This window comes from Choloepus didactylus, chromosome 13, assembly GCF_015220235.1.
Source record: "Choloepus didactylus isolate mChoDid1 chromosome 13, mChoDid1.pri, whole genome shotgun sequence".
NCBI classification, from domain to species: Eukaryota; Metazoa; Chordata; class Mammalia; order Pilosa; family Megalonychidae; genus Choloepus; species Choloepus didactylus.
In genome coordinates this window covers 92,200,207-92,217,713 of record NC_051319.1, presented here as the reverse complement: position 1 = coordinate 92,217,713, position 17,507 = coordinate 92,200,207, and the positions used below count along the sequence as shown (strand labels likewise).

The 17,507-nt window shown below is 36.7% G+C and overlaps 1 pseudogene; it reads left to right on the top strand.

The window, feature by feature from the left end:
* Nucleotides 1-5,108: 5,108 nt before the first annotated feature.
* On the top strand, nt 5,109-16,423 carry LOC119507790 (annotated as a pseudogene).
* Nucleotides 16,424-17,507: the final 1,084 nt, after the last annotated feature.

Genomic DNA, 17,507 nt, shown 5'->3' with positions numbered 1-17,507 from the left:
GGGTACAACAGGGATATAGCAGACAAAATCTCAAGTAAGTTCTATTCAATCCTACCAAAGCACAGACGTGGGGCTTCCCTTCCACATAATCACTCCTCCTGTAGGTGCTCAGAAAACCTTCTGCCATCTCATCAGAACCTCAGAATATGCCTGGTTAACAAATGTTTGTGGAAAGGTTTGGGTCCCAAGGAGCTGTCAGTCCAATGAGCAGCACTCTGCTGCTGCTGTCAGTGGGTGGTCTTTACAGGACACAACAAGGACAGATAACATGGATCTAAGTCAAGAATGATTGTGCTGATCACCCAAATGCCCAATGCAATCACATGATCTGCATTAATGACTTGACCCCCACATTATGATAGATGGTTCCCTTGTTAGTAGTTGACAAGTCTTAGTACTGATTCATTGCTCTCACCCTGGTTCCTCCAGCTGTGAAGTCCCAGAAAGGCTGAATCTGGCCAACCTGCCCCCTCAATCCTGTCTTTCCTCCATACCTGAATCCCTAACCCATCGTATTTTTAATGGTCTTAGGAGACAAGGTAGTCTGACTCCTAGTCTATATTTCCAAAGCAATTGTTTTAGTACACACTTTATTTTCTACTATCTTTCAGACTTTTTTTTGGCTTTGATTCTAAAAGCTAGACTTTTCATACTAAAAACTTTTCTGGCAAACCTTAATTTCTCAGTCCTTAATTTCAAAATCCTGACTGCATATGCTGGCTGTGGGAGTATGAAGTTAAAGGACTTGTGGAAGAGAAGGAAAAGAGCTGTGTATAGAATACTGCAAAGGTCATTGTAAAATTCCCAAAGTCATACAAGTCAATAAGGGATGAGACCAGGAATTATCTCACATCCCTCTGATGCCAAACTCTCTGCATCCAGTCCATCCTTAGACATCTGTGACTAGCAAGCCCAACCCTAAATATCAGCAAATTCTACCCATTGGTCCTAGTTCTGGGCCATATGAAGCACCTATGTTCCTTCTTCCCCTGACAGTCATTCAGATACTGGAAGAGAATTATTTTGACCCCTGAGCCTTCTCTGGGCTAAATATCACCCAGTTACTTCTCCCCCTTTTCATACACATGTTGTTGCCCATTTTTTCACAATCCCAGACCTTCTTTGGGATATGTCTAAGTTTGTGTGTGTCCCTCCTGACTTGTGATTTTCCCAAGGTAGCTACATCATTGCAGCCAGGGAAATCCAAAGTCAACTACAGCAACTTTTCCAATCTTGCTGTTCCTGACATCACACTCCTAAATCAAAAGTGGTTTGTACCAGAATTCCCATATATCCCCACCCCCAATTTTCCCTATTATTAACATTTTGCCTTAGTGTCATACCTTTGTTACAATTGATGAAATATTATTATAATTCTATTACCTATAGTCCATAGTGTACATTAAGGTTCATTCTTTTTGTTGTAACATTGATTTATTTTTTAATGTTGACCCAGTTTTTCCTTCCCAGCACTCTTGGTCATGATGTTTTCTTTATGTGTGTGTGTATATTTACTGCTGGATTTGCTTTGCTAATATTTTGTTTAGCATTTTTGCTCCAGTATTCATGAAGGATATTGGTCAGTGTTTCTTTTCTTGTGCTTTCTTTGTCTCATTTTGGTATTAGGGCAATGCTGGTGTCATCAAGAATGCACTGGAAAGTGATCCCTCCTCTTCTATATTCTGGAAGAGACTCTATGGAATCAGTGTTATTTCTTTCTTAAAGTGTGTGGAAGAATTCACCAGTAAAATCACCAAAGAAACAAAAAAAAAAAAAAAAGTGGTTTGTACCATGCAGTACATATGCAGATTTCTAGTGAGCTCAGGGTACACATTTGGAATCAATTTAGGTTATTCCTCTGCCTCCGAATAGAGGCCAAAGAGCACTGATATGATCAGAACACAACCAAGACTCATACGAAGACTAGAAATAAAGGCTTCTGAATTTATTGCATAGTAATAGGTCTGAGCAATAGAGATGGTCTGAAATCACCATACATTGGACTAACTTCAGGAAACCCAGGCTGGAGGAAAGCAAAATGGTATAGTGAAAAGAACAAGAGCCTGCAGTTGACTCTGAATAAGTTGCTTTGGGACCTTAATCAATTTATCTCTTTTTAATTTTCCCACTTAAAACAATAGCATTGAACTACAGTGGTTTCCAAGATACTTATTTATGCACTTTAATCAGGAAAGCATTTGTGAGTATGCACACAAAAAAATATGTATACTATATCTATTTACAAATTACTTATATGAACTACTCTAATACAATATATGTTTATAATATAAAACATATTGTGAATGGAAATAAATAATTATATTCTTAAAATGCAATAAAAAATTTAATATATAACCCCCAATGAGTCAGCATAAATATCTAGTGCAGGGGTCAGCAAGCTTGTTCTGAGGGCCATACACTCTACATTTTAAAGTCCATTTTGTTTGATATTAGTAGAGTCACTCCAGCTTTCTTAGGGAAGCTGCTTACATGATATATCTTTTTCATCCTTTTACTTTCAACCTATTTGTGTCTTTGCACCTAAACTGTGTCACCTGTAGATAGCACATAGTTGGATCTTCTTTTTGAGTCCAGTCTGACAATCTCTGCCTTTTGATTGGATTGTTCAAGCTATTCATATTTAATGTCATTATGATATAGTTGGATTTACATCTGCTTTTTTACTTTTTCTTTTCTATATGTTTCATGTCTTCTGTTCCTCTATGCCTTCTTTACCACTTTCTTTTGCAGTAAGTGAATATTTTCTAATGTAAAATTTTAAATCCTTTAATGAGTTTTTTCAATATATTTTTGTTTGTTTTTTAATGGTTACTCTAGAGCTTATCATATATACCTTAACTGGTCAGAATCTATTTCAGATTTATACTAAGTCAAAGTGATATATAGAAAATGTTATTCCTTTATAGCTCTATTCTCACTTCTTCCTTTTTCTGCTATTATTATACATATTATATCTATATATGTTACAAACCCAACAATAGTTTGTTATAATTATTACTTTTTATAACATCATGTTGAATAAAGAAGCTGAGATATGGTGTCTGTTGCAACTACACAATTCTACGATTGTAACATGCAAACAGCCAAGACAATATGTACTTGAAAGTGAATGTTGCTCTGTTCCAGTAAAACTTTATTTATTGACAATTTATTGGAATTTGAATTTCATATAATTTTCATGTGTCACAAAATAGTGTTCTTCTTTAGATTTTTTTTAACCACTCAAAAATGTAAAAACCATTTTTAGCTCACAGGCTATACAAAAACAATCAGAGGTCAGTACTTAATCTGAGACCACAGTTTGCCAACCATCTGACCTTAAGCAATGATTTTTCACTCTTTTATGTGGCATCCTGTGGCTACCTAGACATGTCTCAGGGACTGCCATGGTGGTGAAAGTAGCACCAGAGATTGGGCTTCAGTGTACTATCTCCATTTCAAGAACAACACTGCTTATATTTTGTTTTGTTTGCCAAACTGGAAAGATTGCATTAACAAAGTGTCCCAGGAAGAAAGGGAGATGGGAGGAGGGAGGACAGGAAGGAAGGAAGAAAAGGAAAGGTAATTGCAAATTTTCTTTCTGGTTCTGAAATTCTACTATATTCATCTAAAATTGTACCAAATCATCAAGAACTCTGGGACTGGACTTCAGTAAATCTTGAAATAAAAAAATTTGTATATTAATCTGTATTTCTCTCTATTAAGATTTTCCTGAGTTTGGGAATCAAGTTCTTTTATTGCAAATGGAAATGGTGTTAAGGGAAAAGGAACTTGAATTTCTACACCTGGACCTAAAGAATGGGAAGAGCAAAGGTCTTCAAGCACTCTCTTGTGTCCACAAGTAGTAATGGCAAGCGTCAACGCTGCTAAATAAGGAGCATCTAATTAGGCCTAACAACAGTGGGTGAAGCTCCTGGAAGAAAGAAGTTGATTGGTGGTGATTACAGCTGTTTCTCTGTCCTTATTTATACTGATCTGCATATATTTGAACATATCTTCTACAATTAATGATCCCCTAAAAAGAAAAGCCCTTTCTCCTCTTTATCTAAATGCTACTCAGTCACTGAGAGAAAACTGATCACCCTTCAGGTTTTTCTTGAGTTTACTATAATTACCCCTTGTGTGCTTAATTAGAGCAGTTACAATTATAGGTTTTTAATATCAGATATAGATCTGACTCTCAGATCTTCCCTTTATTAGCTGTATAATTCTTAGCAAATCAATTAAACTTCTCTTGCAAGTGCTTCTGCAGCCATTTATCAATGAATGAGACCACATCTACTTAGGTATAGTGTTTCACCTCTGATTGAATTAAGTCACATCACTTTCCCTCAAAAATTGGAATTGGAAGCATATGCAACAAAATAAAAATAAATAAATAAATTGGACTTCATTAAAATTTAAAACTTTTGTGCATCAAAGGATACTATTATGAAAATGAAAAGACAACCTACAGAATGGGAGAATATATTTGCAAATCACATCTAATAAGGATCTAATATCCAGACTATATAAAGAACTCTTACAACTCAAAAACAGAAAGACAAACAAACCAATTTTTAAAAACTGGGCAAAGGATTTGAATAGACATTTCTCCAAAGAAGATATACAAATTGCCAACAAACAAATGAAAAGATGTTCACAAGCATTAGGGAAATGCAAATCAAACCTACAATGAGATACCACTTCACACCACAAGAATAGATATTTGTTAAAAAAAAAAAAAAAAAAGGAAACAGACCTCCGAGAAGATGGTGGATTAGGAGAGGCAGAACAAAATTCTCCCCCATGAAAAACACTAGAAAGCCCTCCAGACTAGCAGTTCCAGGGTGCCAGAGTGCCATCAGTGGGCATAGACTTCCACATCACATAGTGAGGACATAGCTGGAGAGACAGAGAGACTGTGTTTAGGGCAGGTGAGTGGCCCAGAACGCTGCTGGGAACAGGTGGTTGGAGCCAGCCATCAAGTGTAGAGCAAGCAGCTTTCTAAGCCCCTTGCTCCCATCTCAGTAGTTGGCTGGGGAGATAATCCTTCACTGCACCATGGTCAACAGCTCCAATGAGGGAACCCAGGATTCAGCGGACTCATGACTGCAACCACTCTTCTTCCATGGGAACCCATGGTGTGCACAGCTGAGAGGTAAGGGCACCACATGGAAGTGCCAGTTCCCAAACCCAGAGACTTGTGGGCATACAGTAGACAAGGACTGCTGTGTATTTGAACTGGAAGGGAGATGCACAGCTCTGAAGCCCCAGGGTGCTCCACTCACAGCCCTTGGAATTGTCAGGACCACTGTGCCCTAGAGAAGAGTCCCTGCTGAACTGCACATGACCCGCCCCCTCCCACAGTGTACAAGGAAAATTGGTGTGCTAATTGGATTTCCACCAGGTTTGGACTCCACCCAATGCATAGAAGAAATTGGGAGAGAGTTGGCTTGAGGGTAAGAGGTGACTCAAGAACTCCATCTGCTGGTAGGACAAGGGAAGTGCACTCCAGCAAGCTGTAGCTCTGCAAAATTATACATAAATTTTCAAATAATCCTGCATATCCTGAAATAACCTTATCAAGATAAGCAAATGCCATGAGTCCAACAACAGAAAATCATAAAGTGTATGAAGAAACCAGAAGATATAGACAACCCAAATGACCAAATTAAACAGCTGAAAGAGACACAGAACTGGGACCAAGTAATCAAAGAAGTACACACAAATCCCCAAAACAGTTTCAATGAGATGTCTAAGGACCCAAAGGACATCAAGAAGACCCTAGAAAAGCATAAAGAAGAATTTACAAGAGTAAATTAAAAAATAGCAACTCTTATGGAAATAAAAGATACTGTTGATCAAATTAAAAATATACTTGAGACACACAACAGCAAATTTGAAGATGCCCAGGAAAGAATTAGCAAACTAGAGGACAGACAATGGAATGCAAAAGCACGAAAGACCAAATAGTGAAAAAATTAAAAAAAAATTGAAATGGATCTCAGGGAAATGATGGACAACATGAAGCATACAAACATAAGAATCACTGGTGTTCAAGAAAGAGAAGAATAAAGGGCTAGGAAGAATATTGGAGGACATAGTTGGGGAAAACTTCCCAACCTTTCTAAATGATATAAATATGCAAATAAAAGATGCCCAGTGAACCCCAAATAGAATAAATCCAAATAAACCTACTCTGAGACAAATACTGATCAGATTGTCAAATGCTGAAGAGAAGGAGGAAGTTCTGAAAGCAACAAAAGAGAAGCTATTCACCATATACAAGAGAAACAACATAAGACTAAGTAGTGACTATTCAGCAGGCACCATGGAGGTAAGAAGGCAGTGGTATGACATATTTATAATTCTGAAAGAGAAAAATTGCCAATCAAGAATTCTTCATCCAGGAAAACTCCCCTTCAAAATTGAGGGAGAGTTTAACATTTTCATAGACAAACAATGCTGAGAAAATTTGTTAGCAAGAAACCTGCCCTGAAAGAAATACTAAAGGGAGTTCTACTAGCGCAGAAAAAAAGAAAGAAGAGAGAGGCCTGGAGAAGGCACAGAATTGAAGAGTATTAGTAAGGATACCTTGAAGGAAATAAAGAGAAAGAGGGAAAAAATAGATCTGACAACTAAAAACCAAAGGATAAGATGGCTGATTCAAGAACTGCCTTCACAATAATAACATTGAATGTGAATGGACTGAACTCCCCAATTAAAAGATACAGATTGGCAGAATAGATTTAAAAGCATGAACCATCAATATACCATTTACTAGACCCAGTGATACAAAGATATTGAAAGTGCAAGCATGGAAAAAAAAATATTCCATGCAAGATACAGCCAAAACAAAGAAGGGGTAGCGATATTAATATCAGATAAAATAGACTTTAAATTTAAAGATGTCATAAGCGACAAAGAAGGGCACTAATAAAAGGGACAAAGAAGGACAATATATACTAATAAAAGAAACAATTCACCAAGAAGGAATAACAATCATAAATGTTTATGCACCCAATCAAGGTGCTCCAAAGTACATGAGACAAACATTGGCAAAACTGAAGGAAGCAATAGATGTTTCTAAAATAATTGTGGGAGACTTCAATACACCACTCTCTTCTATAGATAGATCAACCAGACAGAGGACCAATAGGAAATTGAGAACCTAAACAATATGATAAATGAAATAGACTTAACAGACATATATAGAGCATTACATCACAAATTACCAGGATATACATTATTCTCTAGTGCTCATGAATTCTCCAGGATAGATCATATTCTGGGGCATAAAATAAGCCTCAATAAATTTAAAAAGATTGAAATTATTCAAAGCACATTCTCTGACCACAAGGAAATGCAGCTAGAAGTCAATAACCATCAAAGAACCAGAACATTCACAAATATGTGGAAGTTAGCAATCCCACTAAACAATCAGTGGGTCAAAGAAGAAATTGCAGGAGAAACTGCAAAATATCTAGAGATGAATGAAAACAAGAACACAACATATCAAAACCTATGGGATGCAGTGAAGGTGGTGCTGAGGGGGAAATCTGTAGCCTTAAATGCATATATTAAAAAGGAAGAAAGAACTAAAATCAAAGAACTAATGAACAATTGAAGAAGCTAGAGAATGATCAACCAACTAACCCTAAAGCAAGAAGAAGAAAAGAAATAACAAGGATTAAAGCAGAAATAAATGATATGGAGATCAACAACAACAAAAAACAATAGAGAGAATAAATGAAAACAAAAGTTGGTTCTTTGATAAGATCAACAAGATTGGCAAACCCTTAGCTAGACTGACAAAGTCAAAAAGAGAGAAGACCCAAATAAACAACATCATAAATGAGAGGGGGTCATTACTGTGGATCTCAAAGAAATTTTAAAAATCATAAATGGATACTACGAACAACTATACACCAACAAACTAGACAATTAAGAGAAAATGGACAATTTCACAGAAACACATGAACAGCCTAGACTGACCTGAGAAGAAATAGAAGACCTCAACAAACCAATCACAATAAAGAGATCCAATCAGTCATCGAAAAGCTTCCTACAAATAAAAGCCCAGGGCCAGATGCCTACACAGGGGAATTTTACCAAATTTCCCAAAAAGAAATGACACCATTCCTACCCAAACTTTTTCAAAAAATTGAAGAAAGTGGAACACTACCTAACTCATTTTATGATGCTAATATCACTCAAATACCAAAACCAGATAAAGATGCTACAAGAAAGGAAAACTATAGGCCAATCTCCCTGATGAATATAGATGTGCAAAAATTCTCAACAAAATACTTGCAAATCAAATCCAAAAACACATTAAAAAAATCACATGCCACGACCAAGCAGGTTCACCCCAGGCATGCAAGAGTAGTTCAGTATAAGAAAATCAATCAATGTAATACCCCACATTAACAAAGCAAAAGGGAAAAATCGAATGGTCATCTCAATAGATGCTGAAAAAGCATTTGACAAAATTCAGCATCTTTTTTTGATAAAATCACTTCAAAAGGTAGAAATTGAAGGAAATTTCCTCAATATGATAAAGGGCATGTATGAAAAACCCACAGCCAGCATAGTACTCAATGGTGAGAGACTGAAACTTTCCACCTAAGATCAGGAACGAGACAAGGATGCCCGCTGTCACCACTATTATTCAACATTGTGCTAGAAGTGCTTGCCAGAGCAATCCAGCAAGACAAAGGAAAAAAGTTATCCAAATTGGAGAAGAAGAAGTGCAACTGTTATTATTTGGGGATGATATGATCGTATATTTGGAAAATCCTGAGAAATTGATGACACAGCTACCTTAGCTAATAAACAAATTCAGCAAAGTGTGATACAAGACTAATGTGCAAATGTCAGTAATGTTCCTATACACTAGAAATGTGCATTTCTACACATTTCTAACTGAAGAGACACTCAGAAAAAAATTCCATTCACAACAGCAAGTAAAAAAATCTAGTACCTAGGAATAAACTTAACCAAGGATGTAAAAGACTTCTACACAGAAAATTACATAATTTTACTAAAAGAAAAAAAAGGGGGACCTAAAGAGATGGACAGATATTCCATGTTCATGGATAGGAAGGCTAAACATTGTTAAGATGTCAATACTTCCCAAACTGATCTACAGATTCAATGCAATTCCAATCAAAATTGCAACAACCTACTTTGCAGACTTGGAAAAGCTAGTTATCAAATTTATTTGGAAGAGAAAGGGGCCTCAAATTGCTAAAGAAATTCTAAAAAAGAAAAATGAAGTGGGGGTACTTACACTTCCTGACTTTGAAGCTACAGTAGTCAAAACAGCATGATATTGGCAAAAAGATATCCATATTGATCAATGGAATCAAATATAGAGTTTGGAAATAGACACCCAGACCTAGGGTTAACTGATTTTTTATAAGGCCCCCAAACCCACTGAACTGGGACTTAACAGTCTCTTAAATAAATGGGGCTGGGTGAACTGGATATCCATATCCAAAAGAATGAAAGAGGATCCCTACCTTATACTCTGTACAAAAATTAACTCAAAGTGGATCAAAGGCCTCAATATAAGAGTACCATAAAACTCTTAGAAGATAATGTAGGGAAACATCTTCAAGACCGAGTATTAGGAGGTCACTTCATAGACCTTACACCCAAATCACAAGTAACAAAAGAAACAAATAGATAAATGGGACTCCTCAAAATCAAAAGCTCCTGTACCTCGAAGGAATTTGTCAAAAAGGTGAAGAGGCATCCAACACAATGGGAGAAAATATTTGGAAACCATGTATCTGATAAGAGACTGATATCTTGCATGTATAAAGAAATCCTACAACTCAGTGACAATACGACAAACAGCCCAATTATAAAATGGGCAATAGATATGAAAAAACGTTTCTCCAAAAGGAAATACAAATGGCTAATGAAACACATGAAAAAATGTTCATATTCACTAGCTATTAGGGAAATGCAAATCAAGACCAAATGGCATATCATCTCACACCAATAAGAATAGCTGCCATTAAACAAACAGGAAACTACAAATGCTGAAGAGGATGTGGAGAAATTAGAACTCTTATTCATTGCTGATGGGACTGTATAATGGTACAGCTGCTGTAGAAGATAGTTTGGCAGTTCCTCGGAAAACCAGATATCGAGTTACCCAGAAGATCTGAAAGCAGTGACATGAACAGACATTTGCACACTGATGTTCACAGCAGCACTGTTGACAACTACCAAGAGATGGAAACAATCCAAGTGTCCTTCAACAGATGAGTGGATAAACAAAATGTGGTATATATACACGATGGAAAATATGCAACAATAAGAAGCAACAACGTCCTGAAACAAATGATAACATGGATGAACCTTGAAGATATAATTCTGAGTGAAATCACTCAGACACAAAAGGAGAGATATTGTATGTTACCACTAATGTGAACTCCGTGACAAATGTAAAATAAGTGTCTTATAATGTAAAATATTGGGGACCTAGAGATAAACAGAAGCTAGTGGAGGGTGAATGATAATTTAATATGTACAGATATGTTAATGAGGGTGAACTGAATGGTATGGGAATGGACAAGGGTGATTATGGTTCCTTAATGGGATTTTAAGTATCCACTGATACTTAAACATGCATTGAAGGCGAACATGTTTGAAAATGGTTGTTTAAAGGCATGTAACCCACAGAATAGCAATACAAATATAAATAAGTGTCAACATGATATTCTTATAAGGTATGACACTGGTACAAAGAGTTAACAACAGAATAGCATATGGAAAAACTATCCATTACATAATATAGCCTATATTTAATAGGAATACCTTACCAGCACTACACTAATACTATGGATGAATAATTAGCAGCTGATAAGCTCTGGGATGTTTAAAGTTGAGAGTGATGATGATTATACAACTAAGTGAAGATAATGTCAGAAACTATCTTGGGATAGAATATATGTTATATGAAATTAGGAACCCCCTACTTAATAAATAAGGCCCTCGATCTTGAGGCTTGCTCTTGTGAAACTTAAGGCTGAAAATGGGAGGCTAAGCCCTCCTATAATTATGCCTAAGAGGCATGTCCAGAGAACCTCTTTGGTTGCTCAGATGTGGCCTTTCTCTTTCTAAGCCCAACTCAGCAAATACATTTATTAACCTCCTCCTCCCACCACGTGGGACATGACTCCCAAGGGAATGAATCTCCCTGGCGATGTGGGACATGACTACCAGGAATGAGCCTGGTTCTGGCACCAAGGGACTGAGAATGCCTACTTGACCATAAACAGGAAAAGAAAGTAACAAAAAATGTTACAGTGGCTAAGAGATCTCACATAGAGTTGAGAAGCTATCCTGGAGGTTTCTCTTATGCAAGTTCCAGCTAGACATCCCCAATGGCCACAGTATGCCATGCCCTTACCAAAAGTAGTCCCCAAATACCTAGGTCCCTATCTGATACTCTATAAAAGATTCACTCACTAAGTTTTATGTCTCAGAAACTTAAATCCACCAGAGTGTTCCTATACCAGACAAGTCCTAAAACCCAAACGTAACAGCCTCTTTAAGATCAACAATCAGATGCAGCCCCTTCCCCATAATGTCAACATCCCTTTTAATATGAACAAATTAGGGTAGTCACCTCCTAGACACCCCTGAAGATCAAGAAAGATTAAATGAGAGGAAGGGGTAGCAACAGACAAGATAGGATTTAACAAAGGATTACAAATACTGAAATTTCATATAATTATATATATATATTTTTAGATGTTAGCATAGTAGAATAGCTAGAAGGAAATAACTGAAATGGTGGAGCTGTAGCCCATAACATTCTTTGAAATTTGCTCTACAGCTATTTGTTGAATTGTGCTTTGAAAGTTATCATCTTTCTGTACATATCCTATATTTCACAATAAGGAAAGAATTGAAACTATGGAACTATAATCCATAACATTTTTGAAATTACCTATATAATTGCTTGTTGAGCTGTACTTTGAAAGTTAACACCTTTCTGTACATATGTTATATTTTAAAATATAGGAAATAACTGAAATTGTGGAACTGTAACCCACAACATTCTTTTAAATTTGCTAACTACTTGTTAAATCGTACTTTGAAAGTTATCACTGTTATATATATATGTTTAAGTTCACAATAAAAATGCATAAAAAATGTTAAAAATAACAGATTAAAATTTTAAAATTAAAAAAATAGGAAACAAGTTTTGGAGAAATTGGAACCCTTGTACATTGCTGGTGGGAGTATAAAATGGTATAGCCTTTGTGGAAAGAGTTTGATGGTTCCTCAAAAAGTTACACCTAGAATTACTATATGACCCAGCAATTCCACTCTTAGGAATATACTCAAAAGAACTGAAAACATACATTCAAATAAAAACATACACAAATGTTCACAGCTGCACTGTGTACAATAGCCAAAAGGTGGAAACAGCCCCTCAATGTCCACCAGCAAATGAATGGATAAGTAACAATGTGGTCTATCCATACAATAGGATATTTTTCAGCCATAAAAAGGAATGAGTACTGATACATGCTATGATGTGGATGAACCTCAAAAACATTATGCTAAAAGAAAAAAGTCAGATGCAGAAGGTCACATTATTCCATTTATGTGAAATATTCAGAATAAATAAATCCATTGAGACAAAAAGCAGATAAGTGGTTGCCAGAGGTTGAGGGGAGAAAAGAATGGAGATTAACTGCTTAATGAGTACAGGGTATTTGCAGGTCATGAGAATATTTTGAAATTTCTAGATATTGGCAATGGTCACACAGCATTGTGAATGTATTAAATTGTACTGAATTGTATGCTTTAAATGGTTAATTTTATGTTACGTGAATTTTACCTCGATAAAAAATAGTCCATCAGAAAAAGTTGAAAAAGGAAACAAAAGTAAGATTTCTGTCTTTCTAAAGATGGCAGTATCTGTGACATATCCGTTCCGAAAAAATCGAGTTCAGAAACCATCTACTGCCTGCCTAGTAGAGAATGGAATAGAGAGAAAGCTGAAAGCTGTTCTACAGAGAGGTAGAGAAGAAAGAAATAAAATCTGTAGACATAAGCATACATTCAGGATGGAGAGAGAAAATAGATTATTTTCCAGATCCTGGTTTCAGTCATCTTCCTCCTGCCTGTGGATTTCTTGAGACATTTCCCAATCCTTATAATTAAACTTTTTTTTCTTAAATGAGTTTTTACTCTGTAACTTGTAAGAAAAGTGCCCTACCAAATGTACATATCCAAATGAAAAGTCACCTCTGCCATGAAACCTACCACAGACCAGAGAAATTATCCAATCTTGAAATTCACTACAGAACTATTGATGCATAAGACATGAAAAGACCTTAATGGTTCCTGTCAATTAGATACAATCCCTAAAGTATATTTGTCAAGAATCACTCCACTTAATAACTTTAATAATGTTATTAATAATTAATTAATAACTCCACTTAAATAACTTTAATAATGAAGGCTTTATTATCTCCAAGAGCAGATCATTCCATAATTGAGCAACTCTGGTTAATAGAAAAGTATTCTGTGAACATTAGCAGCAATCTATTCATCCAAAATATTTTAACATCTGGAGTCATCTGAAAAAAACATGCCATTCCTTTTCCTATGACAACTGTTTAACAGTCTGAAGGGAATGACCATACCTCCATCACATGCCTTCTTCTTGCTTCCCCTGCATAAGCACACACACATACACAATTTTGTCTTCTCCATATAAAATATTATTTCCAGGCTCAACCCTCTCACAAGAGTCTTAAAGAAGTTAAGATTACAAGTTTTAACATCACACATAGGTTTGATTCTCAGCTATGCCCTTCACAAAGTGTGTAACTCTGGAGAGATCCATTAACCCCATCGAGTGTCAATACCTTCATCTGCGAATTAAGCACAATAAGAGTGTCAATAGAAAGGACTGTCGTGAAGGTTAAATTAAATAGTTCATGTAAAGAATATAGCACGGTGCCTGCCACAAAGTAGGTATTCACTAAAAGTTAGTCATTATTATATTATTAGTAATATTATTATTAGTTGTTATTATGACTGCTCTCATATAAGAATAGTCTTGTTCATCAATGACCCCTAACCTGTGATCTGCAAAGGCATCATATTAGTTGTATTATGTGCTCACTATAAAAACAGAAACTATGGAGTTGGTAGATTATCTCCATTTACATATGAGAGGACTGAGATACAGTTAGGTTAGGTAACTTGCCCAAGGTCACATGGCTGGTAGATGGCAGAGCAAAGATTCTAACCCAAGAATTATGGCAAACTATTGCAACATCCAAATTATATTACCAAAGGTCTTTGTTTCGCCACAAGGTGGCACTCTGCAATAGGGAGTGGTTGCTCTGCTAAGCCCTCTCCACAAAGGTATAAACAACTCAAAATATGATGCCCCAACAACAAAAAGACAAACAATCCGATTTTTTAAATGGGCAAAGGACTTGAACAGACATTGCTCCAAAGACATGCAAAAAGGACCATGAAAGGTGCTCAACATCATTAGCCCAAGGGAATTCAAAGCAAAATCATAATGAGATACCACCTCACACCCATGAGAATGAGTAATTTTAAAATGGAAAATAAGAAGTGCTGGTGAGGATACAGAGAAACAGGAACACTTGTAACATTTTTGGAAGGAATGTAATATTAGGTAGCCACTGTTGAAAAAAGTAAAGCATAGAACAGCCATATGACCTAGCAACCCCACTTTAGGTATATACTTAAAAAATTGAAAGCAGGTACTCAGATACACTGAAGTTCACAGCATTATTCACAATAGTCAAAAGGTGGAAGAAACCCAAATGTCCATCAGCAGATGAAGGGATAAACAAAACGTGGTGTATACATACAGCAGAATATTAGCCTTAGAAAGGGATGAAGTTCTGATACATGCCACTACATGGATAAGCCTTGAAGACATCATGTTGCATGAAATAAGTCAGACACAAAAGGACAGATATTGTATGATTCTGTCAAAAGTATAAGCTAGAATATGCAAATGTATAAAAACAGAAAGTAAAGTAGACATTACCAGGGGTGTGTGGGGAGGGGTAATGGGGATTTAATGCATAATGTTTGTAGAGCTTCTCATTGGGGTGATGGGAAATTTACGGTAATGAATGGTGGTGAGGGTAGCACAGCATTGTGAATGTGATCATCATTGTGAATGATATGCTGGAGAGTGGTTGCGATAAGAAAGTTAACATAGTTCAAAGTTTTCACAATTTAAAAAAAAAGCAACAAAAGACAATGACAATTAAATGCAATACATGAACCTGAACTGGAACTAATAGTGGAGGAGAAAAGGTCCAAAAGCACATTACTGAGACACATGACAAAACTGAAGTATAGACTGTAAACTTCATATCAATGTAAAATTCCTGAACTTGATAACTGTAATTAAGGTGGTTACATAAATAAATATCCTTGTTCTTGGGAAATGTACATGGAAGTTTATGTGTTCAAGGCACATGATGTAAACAACCTACTCTCAAATATTTAGAAAATAGATAGATAGATTAACAGATAAAGAAATTTAAACCATGTATATGCTATCTTGCACTCTTCCCCAATGTGTTAAAGAGAACTCTGCATCGTTCTGGATTGCTAGACCTTGATACCGCTCCAACTTGAAAGATGGATTTGGAGTGCTCCAGCAGTTCTGGTTTTGCCCCCTTTTTTGATATACAGTTGGCAAAGAAGCCGAGAGACAAACGGAGAAGTGAAGCGGGGACTTTTTATTAGAAAGGAAAATATTTAGTCAACGAAGAGCATAAAATACTGAGGTTGCAGTATAAGGGAGGAGAAGAAAAACAGTTACTAAGGCATAGTTGTTTTTGTTTTCTTTTGTTATCAAGGGGAGATTTTTTCGAAGAGGATTGATAGTGAAGAGTTAAAGGCTTGGACCCTTTCTTCAGTAGCCGCTAAGGTGCTCCCTTCTTCCTGGAAGCTCAGGCCTCTTTGTGGTGAGGCCTTTACTTGGTGATTAGCACCTCAGGCCGGCCAGCAGCCTGTCCAGCTCCCGCCCACACCCTGGCCTCCATCTTCGAGCTTGCCTGCATCTATGGCACCCTCATCCTCCGCTGCATTGAGGTCTCCGTCAGGAAGATAAGATCAGTGCCTTCATGAAAGCCGCTGCTGTAAATGGTGAACCTTTCTGGACTGGCTTATTTGCAAAGGCCCTGGCCAACGTCGATGTAAGGAGCCTCATCTGCACCATCGGCACTGGTGGACCTACCCCAGAGGCAGGTGCTGCACCAGCAGGAAGTCCTGCCTCTCCGCTACTGCTGCCTCAACTGCGAAGAAAGTGGAAGTAAACAAGGAAGAAACTGAGGAGTCTGATGATGACATGGGCTTTGTGGTCTTTCTGAAGTAAATCCCTTTTGTAACATGTTCCATAAAAAGCTGAACTCTTAAAAAAATAAATAAAAATAAGAATAAAGACAAGATAGGCAGCTGCAGAGTGTGGGAGAAGTGAAGTTTGGGAGGAACAGGGAAAAGGGAGACTGTTAAAAGCAGCAAGTTATGAATTGCATCACTGTTTATTCTTGCCAAGAGAATCTAGTAAATATTTCAATCACATTAATTACTTTTGGCTATCTATCTTTGTTTCTTTGAAGATGAATGCACACTGAATTTCAGCCAGCTGGAGTTCTCAGGTTTATTCTGGTTATAGAAATACTTGTCAGAGACAGCTACACATCCACATGCCTTGCTCCTCCTTGCTCCAAAGCAGAACTTTTGAACTTCACAGTATTCCTGGAAGACTAGCAAGGGTCATCACCACCATTTTACAAGATGAGAGGAGGGAGGTTCATAAAAGTTATGAGGCTTGCACAGGGTCACACAGTAAGTGGCAAAGCTAGATTTTAACTTCAGTCTTCTGACTCCAGGTCCACTGGGCTCCATGAGACTGTTGCCACACTGCTTGATTGTTCAATGTGCTTCAAATACAACTTCAGGGAGACTTATGTGTATGTAGAGGCAAAAATATTGGCCTTCGAGCTTGGAAACTTAGTTCCAGTCCCTACCTTTCTATAATTTGGGTTAAATCTTTTTTTCCACTCTGGCTCTATGTTAATCAATTCCTTCAGCTATTTGTACTTTAGAACCCAAATATTCAACATTTGTAATTATACTGGTAACATTACTGAAGGCTTATGTAAGTCAGGTGCTATACTAGATATATAGATTCATCACCCAATTAATCTTCGTAACCTTGCAGTTATGTATTCAGAGAAGTAAAAATAAGTTCCCTAAATTGGCAAATAGCATAAACAGGATTTAAATGAATGTTGGACTGATTCACTTTTCACAATTCCTTATAGCCTTGAACTATCTTATTGAATTACCAAAATATATGAGGTTTTGAGGCTTTATTCTCCTGCAATAATGCTCACTTGGTATATCTAATGTTCATAACATAATGATGCCCAAACGTTATAATAAAAACAGTAACA